The sequence below is a fragment of the Cydia strobilella genome, chromosome Z (assembly GCF_947568885.1).
Source record: "Cydia strobilella chromosome Z, ilCydStro3.1, whole genome shotgun sequence".
Taxonomy (NCBI): Eukaryota; Metazoa; Arthropoda; class Insecta; order Lepidoptera; family Tortricidae; genus Cydia; species Cydia strobilella.
In genome coordinates this window covers 38507126-38529738 of record NC_086068.1, presented here as the reverse complement: position 1 = coordinate 38529738, position 22613 = coordinate 38507126, and the positions used below count along the sequence as shown (strand labels likewise).

Sequence of the window (22613 nt, the reverse complement as noted above, 5' to 3'; positions counted from 1 at the left end):
TTGAATTACAGGAAAATGGGTTTATTCATCATTATCTATCTAATAAACCCAATGAAACAATTTGTGAGTACTGAATATGAAAGATAGAAAGAAAGAAAATAACTTTATTTTGCATGAAATATGGTACAAAAGGTGGTCAGACAATATTATACATAAGTAACACATATTTCACCAGCATCTGGCATGCAAAAAACTAAACTTACAACTGAAGCTAAGAAACAAACGCAAACACGTTTTACGCTTATTTCTTCATAAATACAAGTTCATGCCGAAGCCTGACAAAGTGACCATTAGAGTACCATCTAACTGAGTTAATGATAAAGCGGTTTCGGTACAATTTGGCTAAATACACACACGAATATATTTGTTCGCATCTCTCACAGATATTTAATATTTATTTTTATGGTCGTAAATAATGGGTAACTAGGTAAATACCTATTAACCTGTATCAAAACTACAAAACGATTATCTTTTAAAGGATCACCCTCAGATTATGCACATAAAAATATAAATACATAATTAAGAAGCTAATAGAAACCGTAAAAAATCAATAAATGACGAATGCACCTATGGTTCAACTCTCATGTGTCGGTCGCGATACTCTTTCAGCCATCATCAATACGATGGTACCATGCAATACGTTTTTGCCAAGTTTAAAATATATGTACCTTGATATTATAAGTTTAGTAACTGTAGTTGGTGGGGACCCACCACTTGCAATACCGCTATGTCATTAATATAGCACATTCATGACATAAGTCATGGATTAAAATATTAAGATGAATCCACTTAATATAATATTTGTTTTCTGAACTCTCAATACAACCATAGTAGCAATACAGCAAAGGCATTTTTTTTTTATTCCGGCTTTAATGTTTACATTTTATAAATATACAACATTACGTCGCACAGTCTTTCGTTCCTTGCAGAGCGAATACTTGAATGGAGGGCATAAGTTTTTAGATTTGATGCTTAATATCTGAATTTCTGTTGATTGATATTCATTTCATTTCATTGATTGCGTGGTTGATTGCTGTGCTGTCCCGTTCGCGCTGCGAGAATAGAAGCCGCTACACCAATTTGTGAAAATATGGTCAATCGCGCCTTGCGGTCAATAATAGTAATTTAAATAAAATTAAAAAAGGTTCATATCATTTATATATTCTATTTAAAGGTACTCGTCACATGCAGCCATTTATAAATGTATACTAAATTAATTCCTAATGATGTTTGTTAAACGCTGATTTTACCTACTCAGGTTTAACTGGATATTATTATGCATTTTAATAGCTCGAATATATGTACATTAGGTACGTATATATAATTAAATGATAAATAAATATTCTGTTACCATTAATGGACCTTGGCCCATTCATTATATGTAATATGAGCGCAATAATAAACATTTGAGTTTGAGTAAATTACAATCTTATTTGAAAGATTACTTCGAAAGCTGAGTAGACTGCTAGTCTTATAAATTATTTTTGTTTAGAATACCTTTGGTGATGCCACACATATGACATGCTTTATGCTTAATAACTGAACAGAAAGCATAATTTATGCACGTTCATATATTTTTTAGATTTCAGGAACGTGGTGGATTTTTTAATTTGATAAAAATCAAAATATAATTCTTCTTGGGTAAATCAAAGGACTTAAAAACGACGTTAGACATGTTTCGAGCAAATACATGTTTTTTGTTAAGTTGAAGCTCTCGAAAACGCGCTAGGCCGCGTGAGTCTTTGTCCATTGCACGTCGTGTCACTATTCGTTGATCAGGAGCTGCTGTAAGCCGATTTGCGCGTGCACGCGCCTAATAACTGATTTTTCTCATTGTCGTCGTCTGCTCAGAGATCATCGTAAACAGGATGAGTCGTCGTGAGACAGACATCACACGGCCTACGCGTCATAAGCGTCAAGACGCGGGGAAAGACATCACAGCCACAGCGTATCCCACCCTGTATGGAGGTAACGCTGGGTTCTATCGTTAGCCTAAATTACGTCTTATCTTCGTAGATAATTACACTTAGACGAGCCTGAATCTTGTGATCAATAGTGTACTGTTCTGAGCCTTCAAAAATTCCGTATCGCGGACAAGAACTGCTAGTGAATTTTAATACATTTCACAAAAGGACATAAGTCTTATGAGTTTACTCGTATTAAACTTTTTCAAATCGAATTAAACTTAATGCAAAGTTGACCACAAATTGTATGGAATCTTAGTCAATTAGGTTTTATGAAGAACAAATTAGATTTTGTTTAAATAGCCTAATACGTAAAAGTATATATATATATACAACCTGGCTATACCTAATATATGTATACCTTTTTGAACCTGCATTGCTAAACTTTCCCGTGCTTCTTAACAATGCCTTATAACTCAATTGGAACAGTAAACTTGTGTATAACATACACATATGTACATGGTAGATAATTATTCCTACAAATATGTTTTCAGAAATAAATATGCTATGATAATATTGATAATGGGAAAGAATGCAGCAAAACTTTCAACTCTTAACATCTACCTGGTTTTTATATCTGAAGAATGAAGCTTGAGAAATATAATACATGATCAAACGAACTTCAAAGTGAAGTTCGATCAGTATTATATGAGTAAGCTTCATTCGAAGATATAACTACCCTCCCTCCCCTATACCCGGAAAGAAAGTTTTGCTTTAGAAAGTCAAGTCTCTAAAAATAATGAGCAATGGCGGCAAGCCGCGCGCCCCATCAAGACTAGGTGGAAAAGTAGGGATAGACCTGTTTGAGTTAAAGTTTTTGCTACCTACTTTAAACATGCGATGAGTTGCCTAGTAGGTTAAAGGACTACCTGGTTTTTATATCTTCGAATGAAGCTTACTCATATAATACTGATCGAACTTCACTTTGAAGTTCGTTTGATCATGTATTAACAAAGAGATAATAAATAGACGATTTAAGAAAAGTCGTTTTTTCGTAGTTGTTCATCATAACTCAAATGTTTAGTTTAGAATAAGCAAGCTTAGTCACCTGCTGACCAATTATAAAAATAAACAGCCAAGATCATGTCGGGCCATGCTCAGTGTAGAGTTCCGTAGTTACCCATCCGTGAAAATATACTTTTTGCAAAAACTCAAAAACGGCTTAACCGATCAGATTCGCTATAGTTTTCCATGAAATTCTTTATTAAGCTCTACTTTCACGATTTTTCCATATTTTTTGAACTCGTGGTTCATAAGTTAGTGGGGGGCTCGCAAACATTATTTTTTATTTTAAAACGAATATTTCAAAATATCACGTTTATAAAAAAATGTTCTTAAAGACTCATATTCATTTTAAAAGACCTATCCAATGACACCCCACACTATAGGGTTGAAGCGAAAAAAAAATTCATCCCCACTTCTCGACCATGGTCTAACTTTTGAACCATGGCTCCAAAAAATATGAAAAAAATCGTGAAAGTAGCTTATTAAAGGCTTTCAAGGAAAATTATAGCAAACCTGATCGGTTAAGCCTTTTTTGAGTTTTTGCAAAAAGTATATTTTGCCGGACGGGTAACTACGGAAGTACGAAACCATACACTGAGCATGGCCCGACATGCTCTAGGCCAGTTCATTTTTATTTTTGATCAGCAGGTGTCTCAACTTGCATATTCTATACTAAAAATTTCAGTTATGATGAACAACTACGAAGAAACGACGTTTTCTTATGTCGTCTATTTTTCATCTCTTTGTTAACAACCTGTAGCTCCTAAAGTGTTGATCGTAGAGTAAAAATAAATATTACCTAATTCGTAGAAAATTTTATGTAGAAACTTTTGTTCGAAGTAATTATAATGCTATTCGTACAGATATTCGAGATACGAGCAAAAATCTGAAAAAATATACTTTCAACTCCCCCCCTATACCCTCACCCCTCACCCCCAAGGAGTTTTAGTATGTTCATCTGGACACCACAAGGTACAACTATACCAATTTTCAAATGTACACTAATTATTTCCGCAGATTTCTATAATTTTCTTGGGTTACCGCAGCGAGTCCATCGCTCGCTGAAATGAGTGCGCGAACACGAGTTTGCGGTTGTGCGCAAACATTGCCATAAAGTGCGCGCACATTTGTCATGTTCACGCGCGTGAGTCCATCAAATGTGTAATACTCGTACAATGTGCAGCACACTGCCGCACACTGGTGGAATCCCGCCTTAATACAAACCTTTGTTTTATACTAATAGAAACGTGATATGATTACTTGATTAGTTTAAAATATAGATTTCGGCTTTATTTACTACTTGTTTACTTTGAGATTGTTGTTAGACGCCAGCTGGGCTGGGTTGTGTAAAATTATACTTAACAAAAAGGAGTAAAAATTGTCACACAATAAAATAATTGCAATTGTTTATTTGTATGAACCTACTTTATTATTAGAGATTATTATTAGAGCATATTTTAGCACCAGCATTTAGTTCTCCGTCAAGTCTGCAATAGCCTTCAAACTTAGGGTATCTTTCAGTAACACGCTCAGATTTGACTTGTTGTATGGAAAATTTTCTAAAACATGTACAGTAGCAATTTTATCAGTCCAGTTCTAATCTATATTCTATATTATAATCCATACTAATATTATAAATGCGAAAGTCTGTCTGTCTGTCTTTCTGTCTGTGTGTTCCCTCTTCACGCTTAAACCGCTTAACCGATTTAGATGAAATTTGGCATAGTGATAGGTTGAGTCCCTGAGAAGGACATAGGATAGTTTTTATCCCGAAAATCATCCCTTAAGAAAGTAAAAAGCGGGGTGGAATTGAGATAATTAACGAAGTGCCTGCTAATTTGTGTGCATAATATGCTCAAATTTAGATTGCTATGAGAATTTTTCCAGGCGCTTTTCTTACTCTAGCTGCGGTTACTAAGTTCACGCAGACGAAGTCGCGGGCAAAAGCTAGTAATATTATAAATGCGAAAGTCTGTCTGTCTGTCTGTCTTTCTGTTTGTGTGTTCCCTCTTCACGCTTAAACCGCTGAACCGATTTAGATGAAATTTGGCATAGAGATAGGTTGAGTCCCTGAGACGGACATAGGATAGTTTTTATCCCGAAAATCATCTCTTAAGAAAGTAAAAAGCGGGGCGGAATTGAGATGATTAACGAAGTGCCTGCTAATTTGTGTGCTTAATATGCTCAAATTTAGATTGCTATGAGATATTTTCCAGGCGCTATTCTTACTCTAGCTGCGGTTACTAAGTCCACGCAGACGAAGTCGCGGGCAAATGCTAGTAAGTATATTAACGTAAAAGTCCTGACTGACTGACTGACTCACTTAAATCAACGCCCAGCCCAACCGTTGGACCTAGAGAGCTGAATTTTTCACAATAGGTAGGTTTTATAACGTTAGTTTCCACTAAGAAGGGGTTTTTCAAAATTCATCCCCTAAGGGGATGAAATGAGGTCCAAAGTTTGTATGGGGTTCAAGTTTTATTTTAAGCTATGAATTCGAACCTTGGGTAAAGATATATTATTAAGAAACAAGAAAACTAATTTCAGCGTTTTTAAAAATTCATCCCCCAAGGTGGTGAAAAGGGGGTTGAAAGTTTGTATGGAGATCAAAAATTTTATTGAGTGCGGGACTGGAATCTTAATATAAAGGTATATTATTAGCATAGAAGAAAAGTAATTTCAGCGATTTTGAAAATTCACCCCTTAAAGAAGTTTAAAGTTTGTATAGGGTTCAAATTTTATTTTAAGCTAGGAATTAGAAACTACGTAAAAAGGTATATCATTAAGAGTAGAAAACTGATTTTAGCGTTTTTGAAAATTCATTCCCCAAGGTGGTGAACAGGGGGTTGAAAGTTTGTAATGGAGATCAAACATTTCTTTGATTGCGGGACTTGAATCTTTCTATAAAGGCATATTATTAGAATACAAGAAAAGCAATTTCAGCGTTTTTTCAAATTCATCCCGTAAAGTGGTTTAAAAGGGGTAGAAAATTTGTAGGGGTCGTAATTTTATTTTAAGCTACGTACTTGAAACTTCGTAGAAAGGTATTTAATTAAAAGGGAAGAAAACTTATTTCAGCATTTTTGAAAAAAAGAGGTGGTAAAAAAGAGGTTGAAAGTTAGTATGGAGATCAAACCTTTTTTTGAGTACAGGACTTCAGTCTTTGTATAAAGGCATATTATTAGAATACAAGAAAAGTAATTTAATGGTCCACTTGGAATCTAATAAGCTACTTACTGACCATCAGTAAGCATACAGGCAAAAAAGATCCACTACTATGGCAGCACATAAAATGTTTGACTGTATTATGACTGGTCTAGATGATAGGTATAAAATGGCGGGCATACTGTGCGATCTTTCGAAAGCATTCGATGTGATAAGTCATAAATTGCTTCTAAATAAGTTAGGTATGTACGGCGTTACCGATTCCGCTCTAAGATTGTTTGCATCATTTTTGTCTGACCATAAGCAGGTGGTCAAAATGTCCACAGGTGGCAAAACAGTGTCTTCAGATACTGGTTATGTCAGTTTGGGCATCCCTCAAGGGTCGGCAACTGGCAACACGTTATTTTTATTATTTATCAATGACCTCCCGTCAGCCATTACGAGTGGCATTTCTATTATATTTGCGGATGACACAACAGTCGTCGTCCAGGCAAAAACGCACACGCAACTTGCTGAAAAAATACACGAAGCAAGCGACCAACTACAAACGTGGTTTTCCTCTAATGGCCTGCTCTTAAATATGGCCAAATCAAATGTTATGATCTTCTCAGGACGTAACGCTGAAGTTCAACCGTGTATTGCTGACGGGCCAATGCCATTATGTACCGAGACCAAATTCCTAGGTTTTACACTTGACTCAAATCTGCATTGGAAGTGCCATGTTGACGGGCTATGTAATAGGTTGAGTAGTGCTATTTTTGCTATAAAAAAACTGCAACCACTGATATCTAGGAAGTCACTGAAGGCCGCATGTTTCTCGCATTTTCACTCCTTGATGTCATGGTGTGGTTATTTGGGGCAATTCCACGGATGCAAATCGTGTATTAATACTCCAGAAACGTGCAATCGGTTACTGGCAGGAGTTAAACCCAGACACCCTTGTAAGGAACTATTTAAGAAAAATTGAATAATGACTCACTACTCACTATACATATTCGAAGTATTAATGTTCGTAAGAAAAAACTTGCCACTGTTTAACCGTGTTGAGGTCACGGGCAAATTAATCAGATTCAAGGGGAGACTCAGAACAGTGCGACGCATGGCACTTTCATGCAAAAACCCCCGAGTAATCGGCCCGACATACTACGAGCGTCTACCCACTGCATTACGTACTGAAACATCTGACGAAATTTGAACGTCAACTGAGGGTCCTTTTATTAGATAATCCACTTTATTCAGTAAATGAGTATATGACCTCGACACTTGAAATTGTAAATTGAACTGTAAACTTGACATGTTCTCATTTATTGATTCTTAACGAAATGTGTATACCTATATAACTAGTTATTATTTAGAACATGACGATCAATAGGAGATACTCATACTTAGTTAATAATCCCGTATTTTGTTTTTGACATGAATGCATAAAATTTAATTTTTAATTTAATTTAAAATTTGTAAGACATTTTTTTGATTTGTATCTATTAATTATTTATGTATTTATTAATTTATGTTATGTAAATACCTAGTCAATGACGATCATAATATAAATTCATGTAGATTAGTCTAGCATAATTTATAATGTAATTTCATATTATGAGAATAAATATCTAATATTTTTTTTTTGGAATTTATAATAAATGGGACAAAGGTACCCAAATTACTAATTCCATCCACTTGAACTTGATCCAGAGGCCGTGAGTTCAAGTCTCACCCAAGGCAGTAATTTTTCCACTTAAATTTATTCTAAGCTTAATAGCATCGATCGCAGACGTTTCTGCTTGTTAAAAATTAATTTAGAATGGGTAGCACATCGTAACTGGTGAATTTCCAATATGACTTGGAACTCCGGTGGCCGTTTAAGAAGTGTAACACTCTTACGGTAGATGTCGCTAGGGTCCCCTAGACCCATATAGTGGGAAGATTTGCTGACTATGGATGAGGTCTTGGTGGCTCAGTTGGCAGAGCGCAGGAGTATCTATCCAGAGGCCGTGAGTTCAAGTCTCACCCAAGGCAGTAATTTTTCCACTTTTAAATTTATTCCAAGCTTAATAGCATCGATCGCAGACGATTCTGCTTGTTGAAAATTAATTCATCGCTTAGTTTAAATATGGATACTTATTGTACTGTAAACGTTTTCTTCGTTCTGTTTGGTTCACCACTTAATTAGGTACTGCTCGTAAAACTGTCTTCCTCATCTTATATTTACCGCGTTTGCCCTTTTTATTATCCGATTACATGGGCCGCGCGCTTTGCAAAGCTTTCTATAGAGCGAGGGGGAGCTGTTTCATTTGTTTCTTCAGAAATTACTTCACACGATCTCTGCTTTTGGAAACTCGACCTTTCATTTCAGGAGTCAAACAGATGTATTTGTCCTGAAAACAATACAATTATTGACCATAGACTAGCCCCCACCCTTACATTTTCCCAACCTCACACTTCTGCATTTTTAATTTACAATAGGCTATTTGAATAATTTTTGAAAATGGTTTTAATTTATTGTTTATGACTTAATAATTACTACATTAATATTTCCGTGAAATTTCCTGTATTAAATATAAAAAAACAATGTTAAAAGTTTATTTATTTTGAACGCGCCTTAAACGCTGTTTTCGCAATGGGGCTAAACACGTGACACGTGTGACGTCACGCGCAAGTAAACTCAGTCAATTACCTTAGTTAATCTTATGGTTTATGTCCATTGAATTCATTATTTCACTGTAAAATGGTATATAAATGGTGTATAGTGCCGCAATGTTCAAGTACGACTATAAAAAATCCAGACAAATCGTTTGTTTCCATTACAACGAATCCCAAAAAAAGAAAAATGTGTTTAAAACTAGCGGGAAGAGACCCAAAGAGCATTTTAGCGCATATAAATGCTTTTATGTGTGAAGACCACTTCGATGTAAGCAATATTTAGCTGTAAATAAATATGGTAATTAAAGCAGCGGATTTTGTTATTTAACGAAACAAGATCTAGGTATTTAATGTATTACTACATAACCTCATAACATAGCTCTTTCAGCATTAGTAGGTAGTTAGTAGCATACTTTTTCTTTTAAACTAAAGTGCAGTATGGAGATACTATTCTCGTCATCGTATTCTATATAGGTATATATCGTCGTCGTATTCGTATCATCGAAATCGAAATGTTCGTAAATAAACAATTTCTACGTATACTCACACAGCTGTTTTTACATTTCTAAGTTCCGCAGCATAGTAATCCGGATTATCTTTAAAGAAAAGTGCAACCATTAATGCGTCCTATGTCTGGTAGGTTGCCGCTATCAGCTTTTACATATTTCGGCTCCATTTTGAGATTCTTATGAATATTGTGCTACTAGATATACAGATAAATCGGAATATATCAGAAAACTGTGGAACAATAACTAAAATTAACTAAATACAAATAACACAGTTAAAACACTCAAGGCAATCAAGAATGTTTACCCGCGTGTGACGTCATCCGAGCGTTGACCAATCACAGAGCTTTCACGTCCCTGATGAAATTTAAAAAATATAAAATTTTCTTTCGTTTATTTTCCAAAAAATAAACATAATTTACATTCAAATATAGTGAAATATACTTTTTTTTTTTTTAATAACCTGTAGTATCCCACTGCTGGGCAAAGGCCTCTCCCTTAGATTTCCATGACTCCCGTTGTTGAGCTGTTTCCGGCCAGTTATTAGTGAAGGAGTCCAAGTCGTCCCGCCATCTCCGCCTGGGCCTGCCACGTTCGCGCTTCTTTTGCGGCATCCACTTGGTGGCTATACTAGCCCACCTATCCGGATGCATGCGGCAGACGTGACCTGCCCAGTCCCACTTCAGCCTAGCGGTCTTCTCCCCTACGTCAGCTATGCCTGTTCTGGAGCGCAGTGTAGTGTAAATATACTTTATTAGTTTATTATCTTTCAGGATGACAGCAATTCGTTATATATTTTTAATATTGTCAAATACCCTATTAGTTACACTGTATATTGTTTTTAAATTTTTAATTAATAATTACCTTGGGATTTAAATGTAGTATTACTTAATACAATAAGTTGGAAAATAATTATGTACTACATATTACCTTTTTACTTACACCCCTGGCCAAAAGTATGGAAACAACGTTGTTTTCTTTAATATCTCATGTTTCTATAATATATATAATATATATCTATATATCTCACTTTTCTTTCTTGTATATATTTGTCAACTAAGACTTGCATTAGGCAAACCCAAAAGATTAAAAATACACGCTTAATATCAAATCATCCTAAAATATTGTCAAAAAGCTAAAAACCGGCCAAGTGCGAGTCGGACTCGCGTTCCAAGGATTCCGTACATTACACAATTTAAACGATGTATTTTTTATGTGAAACGTGAGTGAAATGTCTTAAAAAACCCGTAGGGGTCGGATCAAAAACTAAGTAATTAAGTCCGACTCACGGCATATCTAGAAATTTCCGGAAATTGGTGCCTTACAAAAGAAACTCAATTTGATAAATCGGAAAACCGATATAAACGACAAAAATTCGCTTTGGTGACGGCATTCGTTGGATTCGTGTCGAAAAATTTCGTTCATATTTGAACTTATGACATAATGACACCTTTTCAAAAAGTTGACACGATGAAAACTAAATTTATTCCGGGAAATTTCATTTTATTTTACAACGTGTGACTGATAAGTACGGCACCATATCCCAAGAAAAAACAGAACAGAAAACACCAAAGAACAATAGGCCAGGAAATAAATGCCCAAAAAAGGTATAGAGGGAAATGCAAGGAACACAATTTTTAACTTCGTAGCTTTGTTTGGAATAGTTAGGAGATGAACATATCAAAAGTCCCCGGCCGTAACCCTGGTGCTGGGGGGGAGGGGGGTTTGAAGGTTCCATTTTTCGGTTTTTCGATTATATCTCGGAAACTATGTGTCTGAGCGACTTGGCCACTTATAAAAAATGAAAAGAGATTTAATTTGTTACAATAATTATTTATAATTTCCCTCTATACCTTCTTATTGCTTGGCCTACAATTGAAATTTGTAAAACCTGAATTCAGATATTATTAACAATTACGTTAGCTTGGCAACTAAATTTAATCAAAACCAGAACGATGGAGTAGTAGTATACATAAAAAATAATTTAAAAGCTAAACTAAAAGAAATAAAAATTGAAAACTCCACCTGTATCCAAATTATAATAAATGATTGTACTATCTTAGGTATTTACCGGTCACCATCTAACCTCAATGCTTCAAACTTGATTAACTCCTTAAATAGCTTTCTTAACAATTATCAATCATCTAATATAATAATAACTGGTGACATTAATATCAACCTGATCCCTAGGCAGAGCGAGTCGACATATGAAAATCTAAATAGACAACAATACCTAAATATGCTCTCTTTTCATGGTATCCTAGCTGGTCACACGTTCCCAACTAGGCTAACAAACTGCCTAGATCACTTCATGATCAAAATTAATAATTACAAATACTCGGCTTACTGCGCTGTTCTAAACACATCAATAACAGATCACCTAACAACCTTTTTAACATTAACAAACAATAAACAAAACGAACAAATAATGAAAAAAATTACATCTTTAAATTATGAAACTGCAATCAAAAACCTATCGAACGAAAACATTGAATCCCGTCTTTCTAGTAATGACCCAAGAATTGTGGCCGACCAATTCATTCTAAAGTTAAGACATGCTCTTGAGATGAGTAAAACTACAAAATCTATGTCTAGAACACAGCGCATAATAAAGCCATGGACGACTCCTGGCCTACTACGATGTATTAGAAACCGCAATAAGCTACAACAACAAACACGGATGGAACCATTTAACGAGATCCTTAAGGTCACTGTATAAAAGGTATCGCAATTACGGCAATAACCTATTAAAAAAGATTAAACGTGATTATAAAAGAACACAGTTAACAAATGCTTGTAAAAATTCAAAAAAATTGTGGGAAACTTAAAGAAATTACTCACTATAAATATACTAAATCTTCATACCTAGATTTATTAACCATTAATTCATGTCCTGTAGACGCAGTTAATTTCGCTAATAATTTTTTTGCTAATGTGGGTAGGTCTTTGGCTGAGAACATTATTAATAATGACGCAGGTGTAACCCAAGATCTCTTGATAGACAATACCCCCACCTGGACAACGTCTTCATTTGCCCTTATAGACACAGACCCGCAGGAGGTATGCAGCATTGTCATGGGCTTGAGACCGGACAGTGCCACTGAATGGGACGGCATCACAACCAAATTTCTTAAACTAGCTGTTAAATTGGTTACCCCTGTAATTAGGCACCTTACTAACCTCTGTTTTTACCGCTTAAGAGATCTTTAGTTACACCGGTACATAAGAGTGGAGAGACTGATGATGTTAATAATTAGAGGCCCATATCGGTCTTACCAGCTATTTCTAAAGTTATTGAGAAATTAATTAACAACCGCCTTATGTCATACCTAAACAAATACAACGTTCTATCGAATCAACAATTTGGTTTTCGCAAATCAAGATCTACGGAAGATGCAATATTGGAACTCACTACACTAATAGCTTGTAAGACCGATAAGGGAAACATGTGTCTAGCTGTTTTCTTAGACCTGCAGAAGGCATTTTACACCGTCTCTCTCCCCACTCTTATTCACAAGATGGATAAGAGGCATAAGAGGTTACTCCACTAGATTTGGTAAGTGACTATTTACAGGGGTGAACCCAGAGAGTTAAGATAGGTGACTTTATAAGCCAGGAGGCAGACATAACATTCGGCGTCCCCCAGGGATCTGTCCTTGGGCCTACATTATTTCTACTCTATATTAATGACCTGACAAACCTCGGAATACAATGTGGGCACATCTTGTCTTACGCCGATGACACTGCCATAGTATTTGAAGGTCCATCCTGGGAGTCTGGGTTTGAAAGGGCTGAGATAGGACTCAGTAAAGTGGCTTCTTGGCTAAAAACGATTCTAACCCTTAATGTTAATAAAACAAATTACATATGTTTTACTAAATATATCAGCTCACAACCTAAAAATAATCTTAACCAAATTCATACTTGTAATAATTCTAATCTACCTTCATGTAACTGTATGGGAATTGATAAAGTAAACTCCACGAAATATCTAGGTGTAATGCTGGACCAGCGCATGCCGTGGTATACTCATACTGAATATGTAAATATGAGAATACGAAAACTGATATGGCTATTCAAAAAGTTAAGACACATTACAACAAAATATCTATTAAATCAGATATATAACTTTAGCTCAGTCAGTATTGTCTTACTGCATATCAGTGTGGGGTGGCTCAGCAAAAACCAAGTTTCTGGAGGTTGAAAGGGGGCAACGTTGTTTACTAAAGGTTATGTACTTTAAGGGCGGGTTGCACCATGCCCATTTGATGTACTGATCATGGTTAAAAATGGCGCTAACGAACGTTAACTGCATATTTGGGTTGCACCATGCTATGTGTCTGTTAAAAAGAAACGCTGCCCTTAACCGGTCGTAGACCACTGGTTAACAGCAAATATTTCGATAAATATGGCTGCACTTTTTGGAAAAGGCCCGTATTTCATAAATTTATGTTTGATTATTCAATAATTTGAGTAATAAGTAAATTATTAAAACATTGTTTATAACAATAAAAAGGTGGAAATATCTAAACGCAAAAACGTCTGACAGTTGACTTATTGGTTATAAATGTCATTTTAGTTGCGAGACGACTTGTGTTTCATAAATACATTAATGTTTGAGGAAAAGTGTGCGTTTTAAATTGAGATCGAGTGCAGAATGAGTTTAAGTTGAGAATAAGACCAGATTGATGCTATCACAGGTTAACAAATACGTCCCATAAAATGAAACTCGACGGCATGTAATGAAAACTATTTATCGACAGAATAGGCATTAAAATCAATTTAAAAGGCTCTGTGTTTATTGTAATCAAGATAAAAGTGATAAAACCTATAGAAATATTATTGACCTATTAACTACGATAGTCAAAAACAGTTAGATGACAACTATATTGGGGCATGATGGTCCCAAAGTTGACCTGTGAAGAAATCAGAACCCGCAACAGAAGTGAACTATATTTAGAACTATAAACGTAAATAAAACAAGTATTTTAGTGTGAAGAAACTGTATTTGGACAATCATAGACTAGTTCGGCCAAATAGGTTATGTTAGAAAAATGTGTGATGCAAAAATTATTATAGTGTTTCAGTTCATACTTATTTGTGTTTTATTTGCTGTTACAACATGTTATTCATAAGCCTATGAAACGATAACATTGCTCCCTGCAAGAATACATGAAACAAATTTTAAAAGAACTTGTTTCATACCAAGACTTAACAATGTTTATTATTACTAATAAATCATTTAATTACAAAAGCACTGTGATTTCAATCACGTGTGCTGCTTTTAGATTAAAGATATCTACAGTTGTACAATGGTTGTAGTCTATTGCTAAATGTACCAGAGGGCTAAGATCTTACAATAGTTACATAGTCATGAATGTCATGATCTTTATTATTTTATTTATAAGAATAAAAAGTAACAGTTAGATGGAACAATTAAGCTCCACAAAACTACATTTAGTTTGACTGCGGAGTCAGGTATCAGTCTTTTTTTATTCTTAAATTATTCTACGAATATGGAATATACATGAGAAAAGTTGAGTAGGTTTGACCTAGGCAGACCTAGGTGTCGGCACCCTACAAGCATGTCTACTTACAAATAATAAAGAATATGACTTGCCTGCATGTATGACTTATAAAGTTACATTTAAATCAAATTAATAAAATACAATGAAACAAATGTATGTAACCCAGGCTATGTAGGTAGGTACTGGACATACACACTACTACAGTCAAGTGTAAGAATATAGGTGTGTACTGCTTACTTAAGATTGTTCTAAAGTTCTTGATTTGCTAATAAAAGAGTAATAATTTTTGAGTGAGATGTATGCACCCATATTTTTCACTTGACTATACAATTCCCTACCTACTGATGAACCTACCTGAAGTCCCTAAATTTAAAAACCTAACCTACCTAAACCGCAGCCAAATAACACTAGGTAGACCCTACTCATAGTGTTGTGTTCCTGCCGGTGAATAAGGTTGCCAGAGCTCAACGAGGGAGAGGAGTGTTAGGGTCGGCAACGCGCATGTAACTCCTCTGGAGTTGCAGGCGTACATAGACTACGGAAACTGCTTAACATCAGGCGGGCCGTATGCTTGTTTGCCACCGACGTAGTATAAAAAAAACTCAATAGTTCATTCAAGAAAAGCCACTTTCTGTTATATTTATTTTATGTAGTTTACCATCCTCATGTCAGAAACCTTGCAATAGGCCATGCATGTTTATATAGATTATTTATCTACAACCCAAGAAAAAAGATAATAATAGTTGGAACTAAGCCATTCACGTTACCAGTAAAGTTCTTATGATTGAGAAATAAGTCTGTGATTTGTTGATTTAAGTACTCCCCGGGCTCCGGGTAACCTTTTACTTCTATTAGCCAAATTGTTATCAAAAGAATATCATATCAGTGTGAAATTACTTAATAATAAAGTAGCATAAAATAGTTTTAATCTTAAAACTGACTTCTGCTAGTAAATCACCGTGCAACTTCGTAACCAACCATATGAGATAAGTGGTAGAATTATATTTACTATACTATTAGACTTCACACTAGGCCATGTTTATATATATTATTTATCTCCACCCAAGAAATATAGGAAATAATTCATTCAAATTACCATTATGACAGAAAATATACATACTTATGATTTTGATATAAATTGGTTATTAAATTTGAAATAAGCTCCAGATAACCTCTTACCTTCATTAGTCAATGTGCAGTTTAAAGAGAATAGGTACTTATAGTAGTGTCAGATAAATAAAGTTAGATAACCTTACTTTATTATCAAAAATGAAAATAAGACTATATTATTAATAATTTATTTTTAATTATACAAGTTTCTTGCAGTTACTTTAAACCACTAAAATTTCGTTCTACCTATGCATATGACATTCGTATTCTTGAGTTGATTCACTTGTAAATTCCTTTCATCTTGTATTCCATATCAAATGATTAAAATCAATCCTGAAAAGAAAGCAACATCATGTTATATTATCCGTAAAAATATTTTGTGTTTCTCTTCAACTACTGGTAAAAAGAAAATGCTTACAACAAGCAGCTTTAAATTAATGTACAAAAGTAACTTGAGTGTAATGTTGTACTACTAATAAGCTGTTAGGTATGCCTAATTATGTCAAAAATGTTATTGCCAAATTGAGCCTGGACTGCCTGGGTATAAAAGAAAAATTGCTGCAGAAAGGTATGAACTTTGCTTCAGAGCCAGTTCCCAGCTTAAAGGTAAAGGCATGGTAAAGGTAATGGCTTGTCCTTGCCTTGGGCTCTGAAAATAATAAGCGACAAGTATTAAACTAATAAGATAACTTACCGGCAATGTATCTCCCAGTTTGATTTCGGCTTTAGCTTGGAAAGCACAACTTGGCCATTGAACAATCGTAGTCAAAAATTTCACTTGAAAGTGCCATGAAAATACATTGTTCTTAAGATAACCATAAAGTCCATAAATATATGTAGGAATGGCATAAATTGTTGAATATTTAGATTTAAAAGCTGCAAAGAAAGTTTAGTTCGCCCCAAAAAAGTTTTCTGATTGTTGAAAATGTTGACAACTTTGGCATTTATGACTGGGTTGCAATATGATAAAATAATTCTACCATTAAAAAATTGGTAGGATTGCGTTCATAATACGGCAACACGATTAGCGATTACGTTCTGTTATTTTATAGTTGGTGCAACGCATTTTATTTAGCAATCGATAAGACCTCTACGTAAACGTTAAAATTTAGCCAACTGTGCTTACGTTAGCAGGTGGTTTGGTGCAACCGGCCCTAAGCCATACAGATTCCCAACGAAAGAACCTAAGTGACTTACTAACAATAAGGAAGCTGTATGTACTGAGTCTAACAACGAGACTGCATAAAACATTACCATTTAACCCAGAGCTGCTAAATCGTAGAGGATAACATAATGTTGCCCCCGTATCAACTACAAAATCTGTATTTGCTAAGAGACAGTAGTCATACTTGTTATGAACAAAATGCTGCACTTCATGATAAAAGCAAGCCGCTTTGCACAGTGATAGCAGGGACCAAACTGAGCGATTTGACCCGCAGCAGCGCAAGTTTCACCCCTTAGGAACAGAGATGGCGCCACTTCGTTAATAAAAATCAAAAAATTCTACAAGCTAAACCAATGAACCGATTTAAATATTTAATATCTCAAATGAAAGCTCATTATATACATTACTTTTAAAAAAATACTCAAAAAATATATACTGAATACTTTCGACAAAAAACGACATCTTAAGTTTTATTTTTTTACTCGATTTTTAGTTTTTACTTGATTTCTCCAAAAAAATGTATGGAACATGAATAGTTTAATGCATGTATATATTACTGAACGAATAACAAGTATTATAAAAAAACCCTACACCGATACCCCTCATACTTCACGAAATATGAAAGTTTGAATGCGAGTGTAAATTTTTTCAAAATATATTTTAAAAAGTTCTACACGCAAAACTATTTGACCGATTTCAATGTTTAATATCTCAAATAAAAGCTCATTATATATATTACTTATAAAAAAATACTCAAAAAATATATACTGAATACTTTCGACAAAAAACGGCATCTTAAGTTTTTTTTTACGCGAGTGATAGTTTTTACTTGATTTCTCAAAAAAAAATATGTAAGGAACATGAATAGTTTAATGCATGTATATATTACTGAATAAATAACAAGTATTATAAAAAAACCGACATAGATACCTTTCATTTTTCACGAAATATTTAAGTTCAATTATGCACGCTCCTACAAATAAATTTATTTAGAAGAAATCTTCAACCGCAGTAAGTGCACTGATTTTAATATGAAATGTGTCATATGAAAAGAAATCACCCAATCTATTTTAATAATAAAAAAACGAATAGTTTTTTCCTGGTGCTGAATTACAAAAAAATATATAACAAATCTAAAATTAGAAATTATTTTTATTTAGCCCTTGAAGTGCCAGGAACCGCCTCGCGGACAATGAACGTCATTTAAATGTGGTTTTTGATTAATTCAAATAAAATCGAAATTCCTTCAACTCAAAAATGATGTATGCCAATTGCCAATGTAGAACTGAAAAAGAAGTCGTTTTGAAGTACTCTTACCATTGCAATACTACAAAATAACTGATCATACATGAATTATTTTTGTGCCGGTAGATTACTGTTGAATTATTTTTGTGCCTAGTTGATTACCATTAAACCTATAATTTTGTGCCAGACCTATAATCAGTGGTCAGCATGCAAAATAACCCTGGATTGAAAATTACATTAACTTATTTTTGATTTGTACAGCCACCTTTGCATAATTTACACTGGCCTGTGCATGGTAAGCTGACGCGACGACACCCACAGCGCATAGTTTCGCAGCCAGATTTGCAGCCACAATGGTCCAAGAGGCTTAATTGCGACCAAATCGCTGTAACTGCCGACCATTCTGGAGTCCAACTCTCTTTTTCCTTAGTCCGTCCCCAAGAAGATGGACATGGTATGGAAACTTCTGGTTTCAGAGCGTTTCCCCATATATGGCCCGCTTGGTAAGCTGCTCGAAGTGCATGTTTATAGAGAGCAGCTGATGTAGATGGCAGGGATGGCAGGTTCCAATTTCTCGGCCAAATCAGATTTGTTCCCTGAACGAAGCCCTCCCTAATTGACTGACAACGAAGGTGGACAAATTTGGTTTTCGTACTGGAAGAATTCGTTCAGATCAAGCTGCCTTTCTCTGGCGGCTATAAAACGGAAAAAAGGAGTACGACAACTTTTAAGTTTTTGATTTTGTCAGTTGTCAGGTGTGTACCTACATATTTTAATTTTAGTATAAAGTAACCCTAGATTTGTGTTATTGTGTTACTATAGTTACAATTTGTTTCCAAGCCTGCCACCTAAATCAGCTGCTCTCTATAAACATGCATTTCGAGCAGCTTACCAAGCGGGCCATCGCTGCTGCCGCCGGCATCAATGCACTAAAATACTTACTTGTTTTTATTTATTCGCCATTAGTTTTTACTTCAAACTATCAGGTTACGATAGGTAATAGCACATTATTTTCCTTCTTGAGTGTTACAAATGTTGACCTTAAATGCTAATTTTATTTACCATCTAGAACTGAAAGTATCACCTACGTGGACCTATGCTACTACTCAAATAGTTAATAGTCACTTATTTATTGACACCCCGGAGCGTGCGGGCGACAAATATCACTGAAAAACGCCACAAGCCTCAGATCACGAAGGTGATTTTAAATTATCAAGTACGGCGTGTGTTCGAAAACGTTTTACATGTAGACGTCAAATAACGATTCCGATAATTCAGTACTTCATGTGCAGTGGTCTTGAAATCATGAAAGCTAGGAACTTAACGAAGTCATGAACCTAAAACTAGGCTTTTGTGAAAACATAAGTTTCCTGTGATATAAAATAAAAGAAGACTGATGAATGACTAAATGTAGTCTACAAAACCATCATTTTTATCGATGTAATATACTTAACAGCACCTCACATTTGGGAACATTATTAAATGTCAAAGTATAATAGAATGCTGCTGGTCTACCGAGGCGCCCGCCGCGCCGTTTGTTGTACTTGCTTGACGAAATTGATCCTGGCATATATGTTTAAGTTGTACAGTAACAAAATCAATATTCTTGGAAAGTTAATAAATAGTTTATTGATTTTTATTCTGAAACACTTTACGCTATATCTACTATATTATCTTTTTCACAAATTATTTCGGTCCCTAAGGAAACCTCTTAGGTAAAATGAAACTTTTTCTTTAATCTTTTTAAAATGGTAATTTTGGGCCTCAGATTTCAAACAATAGAATATGATCAGAAAATTTAATATGATTGCAAATGGTAACCGCCAAGCATTTATCAGAATAATATAACCCGATAAATAATGAAAACTCAACGACGCCGACGACGGCCGGGCTCCATTTACATGACGATGCACACTGCACAGTGCCCATGCTAAACAAAATTCATCATTACTTGGTAATACAACATTATACAGCAATAAAACTTATATTTTTGGATAGCTCATAAAATTGCCGTTTATTTTGATAATACATTTATTGCGGTAAAGTTATAACTTATTGAGTTAGTAGCATATTTTAGCAGTACTTATGTCCATGCACGGTAAAATCATATGTTTTCAATTATTTTGTAAATGACTACAGTTACGACTACGGTTATTAAAACACAATTATAGCACGTTTAATATTCTATCAAATGGTATCTAACACCAATTAATCAGTAAAATAGAACCCGAGAAATAATTAAAAGTTGACGTCGGTCGCCCGCCAATCCCGCCATGTATGTGTCCGTGCGTAGTGACCCATGCTGAACAGAATTCGGCTTAACTTGGTTATATAAAATCATACACCAATAAAACTTATATTTTTGGAAAGCTAATGAAATATCCCGTATATTTTGTAGTAACATTAATTGCGGTAAATTTATAATTTATTGAGTTAAAAGCATGTTTTATCAGTACTTATGCCATCGATGCACGGTAAAAAAATCATATATTTTAAAATATTTTGTAAACGACTACAGTTATGACTATGGTTATTTTAAAACAATAATAGTACGTTTAATGTTCTTTCAAACGACACCTCACATGAACCGATCGGTCCCATAGGACTCAAGATGTGAACAAATATCAATGATGGTAGACCGCCATCTTTGCCCCCATTTTTCTCGACCCGTCCCCCCCTCCATAAACTAAAACCGGTCAATTCGTATTCTGGAGACCACGAGGAACACATCCATACCAGTTTTAGGTATTTAGAAGAGATGTCTACGAAAATCGTGAAGGAGACGACTTTTGTTTAATCTGCCTCTAGTCTAAGCGGCACGTTGAGCGAGTGTTACCCCTGATCCGTTGCACCCAGCAGCACTCCAGGTGTTCCAGGTCTTGAGCTTTCCCCATCATACACAACCAGTGTCACGTTGAGCGAGTGTTACCCCTCTGACCCTCTGCTCCCAGCAGCACTCCACGTTCTCTTGAGCTTTATCTATCATATACTACCAGCAGCACGTTGAGCGTTTGTTACCCCTGACCCGTTAAGGCGGTTCCCTGAGCCAGAAGGCGAAAAATCTCCTTATATGATCATGTTTTTCTTAAAGGCGTTGATACTCGTAGACGTGGAAAAAATATATGTAGTTCTGGACTATATTATCTTTAATATCATAGCTTCCGATACACGAATTATGACACTTCGCTCGATACAATTAATTCCCAAAGTAACCTCTAACTCGGACTTTTAATCCAACTTTACTCGGTTATTTATTATGTGATATAATAAACAAAAAAAGAAGAAAAAACAATCTTAACTTAAATAGTAATTTCATAGCTTTCGAATTTCGATATTGTAGGGTAACGTTATTAAAATAAATAAAAATTGACAAAATTTGATCAAAATGGACACTTGGCGCGCTTGCTCTTTCCCGTTCTTTCTTGCGAAATGTGAAAGAGACAGCGGCAAACCGATGGAACGGCCTTAAGACTTTCTCCATATCAAATTTCATCTAAATCGGTTTTATTGGTTATACGAATTTGCACTCCCCTTTTCAACCCCTTTAGGGTTGATTTCTGGGGTAAAACCTATACTATATCCCTCACGCAAAATAGGCGCAATAGTATAACGTCGAGTTGCGGAAACCGAGCCTGCGAATACCAATCCTATGTCCTTCCCCAGGACTCAAGTTTCAGTTCTTTTCCCTTTTCAGTTCTTATCTTTCGAATTCTGGGATAAAAAAACCGGCCAAGTGCGAGTCGGACACGCGCACGAAGGGTTCCGTACCATTACGAAAAAAAACGGCAAAAAAAATCACGTTTGTTGTATGGGAGCTCCATTTAAATATTTATATTATTCTGTTTTTAGTATTTGTTGTTATAGTGGCAACAGAAATACATCATCTGTGAAAATTTCAACTGTATAGATATCACGGTTCATGAGATACAGCCTGGTGACAGACAGACAGACAGACGGACAGCGGAGTCTTAGTAATAGGGTCCCGTTTTTACCCTTTGGGTACGGAACCCTAAAAAGTATCCTATGTCCTTCCCCGTTAGTCAAACTATCTGTATACCAAATTTATAAAATTTATCCCATAGCTCTTATGTCAGCGAATTAAGATCTATGGGACATATTTTTGAGTAAGTTGTCTACACCCTTGACCTAACTTGAAATAACTTGTTGTACTAAAAAAATAACTTTTGAACCTTATTTTAGCTCATATAAGTCATCACTATCATCAGTTTCGTATGTAACCGTCTTTTGGGAATGTTACTGGTAACATTGGTAACTTACTAGTAAC

The 22613-nt window shown here is 35.1% G+C and overlaps 1 protein-coding gene and 1 long non-coding RNA gene across 7 annotated transcripts in view; both read left to right on the top strand.

Annotated features, from left to right (window-relative positions):
* LOC134754820 (maternal protein pumilio) overlaps positions 1–22613 on the top strand; it is a 528457-nt gene that overhangs the window by 266230 nt on the left and 239614 nt on the right. The window lies entirely within an intron of this gene.
* LOC134754973 (uncharacterized) overlaps positions 10991–22613 on the top strand; it is a 164309-nt gene continuing 152686 nt past the window's right edge. The window contains exon 1 of one of the 2 annotated variants that reach the window (XR_010128990.1): positions 10991–11003. This is a non-coding gene — a long non-coding RNA (uncharacterized LOC134754973). Of the gene's footprint in view, positions 11004–15226; positions 15289–22613 lie in introns of those variants that run through there. The other variant, XR_010128989.1, reaches the window with a different exon arrangement.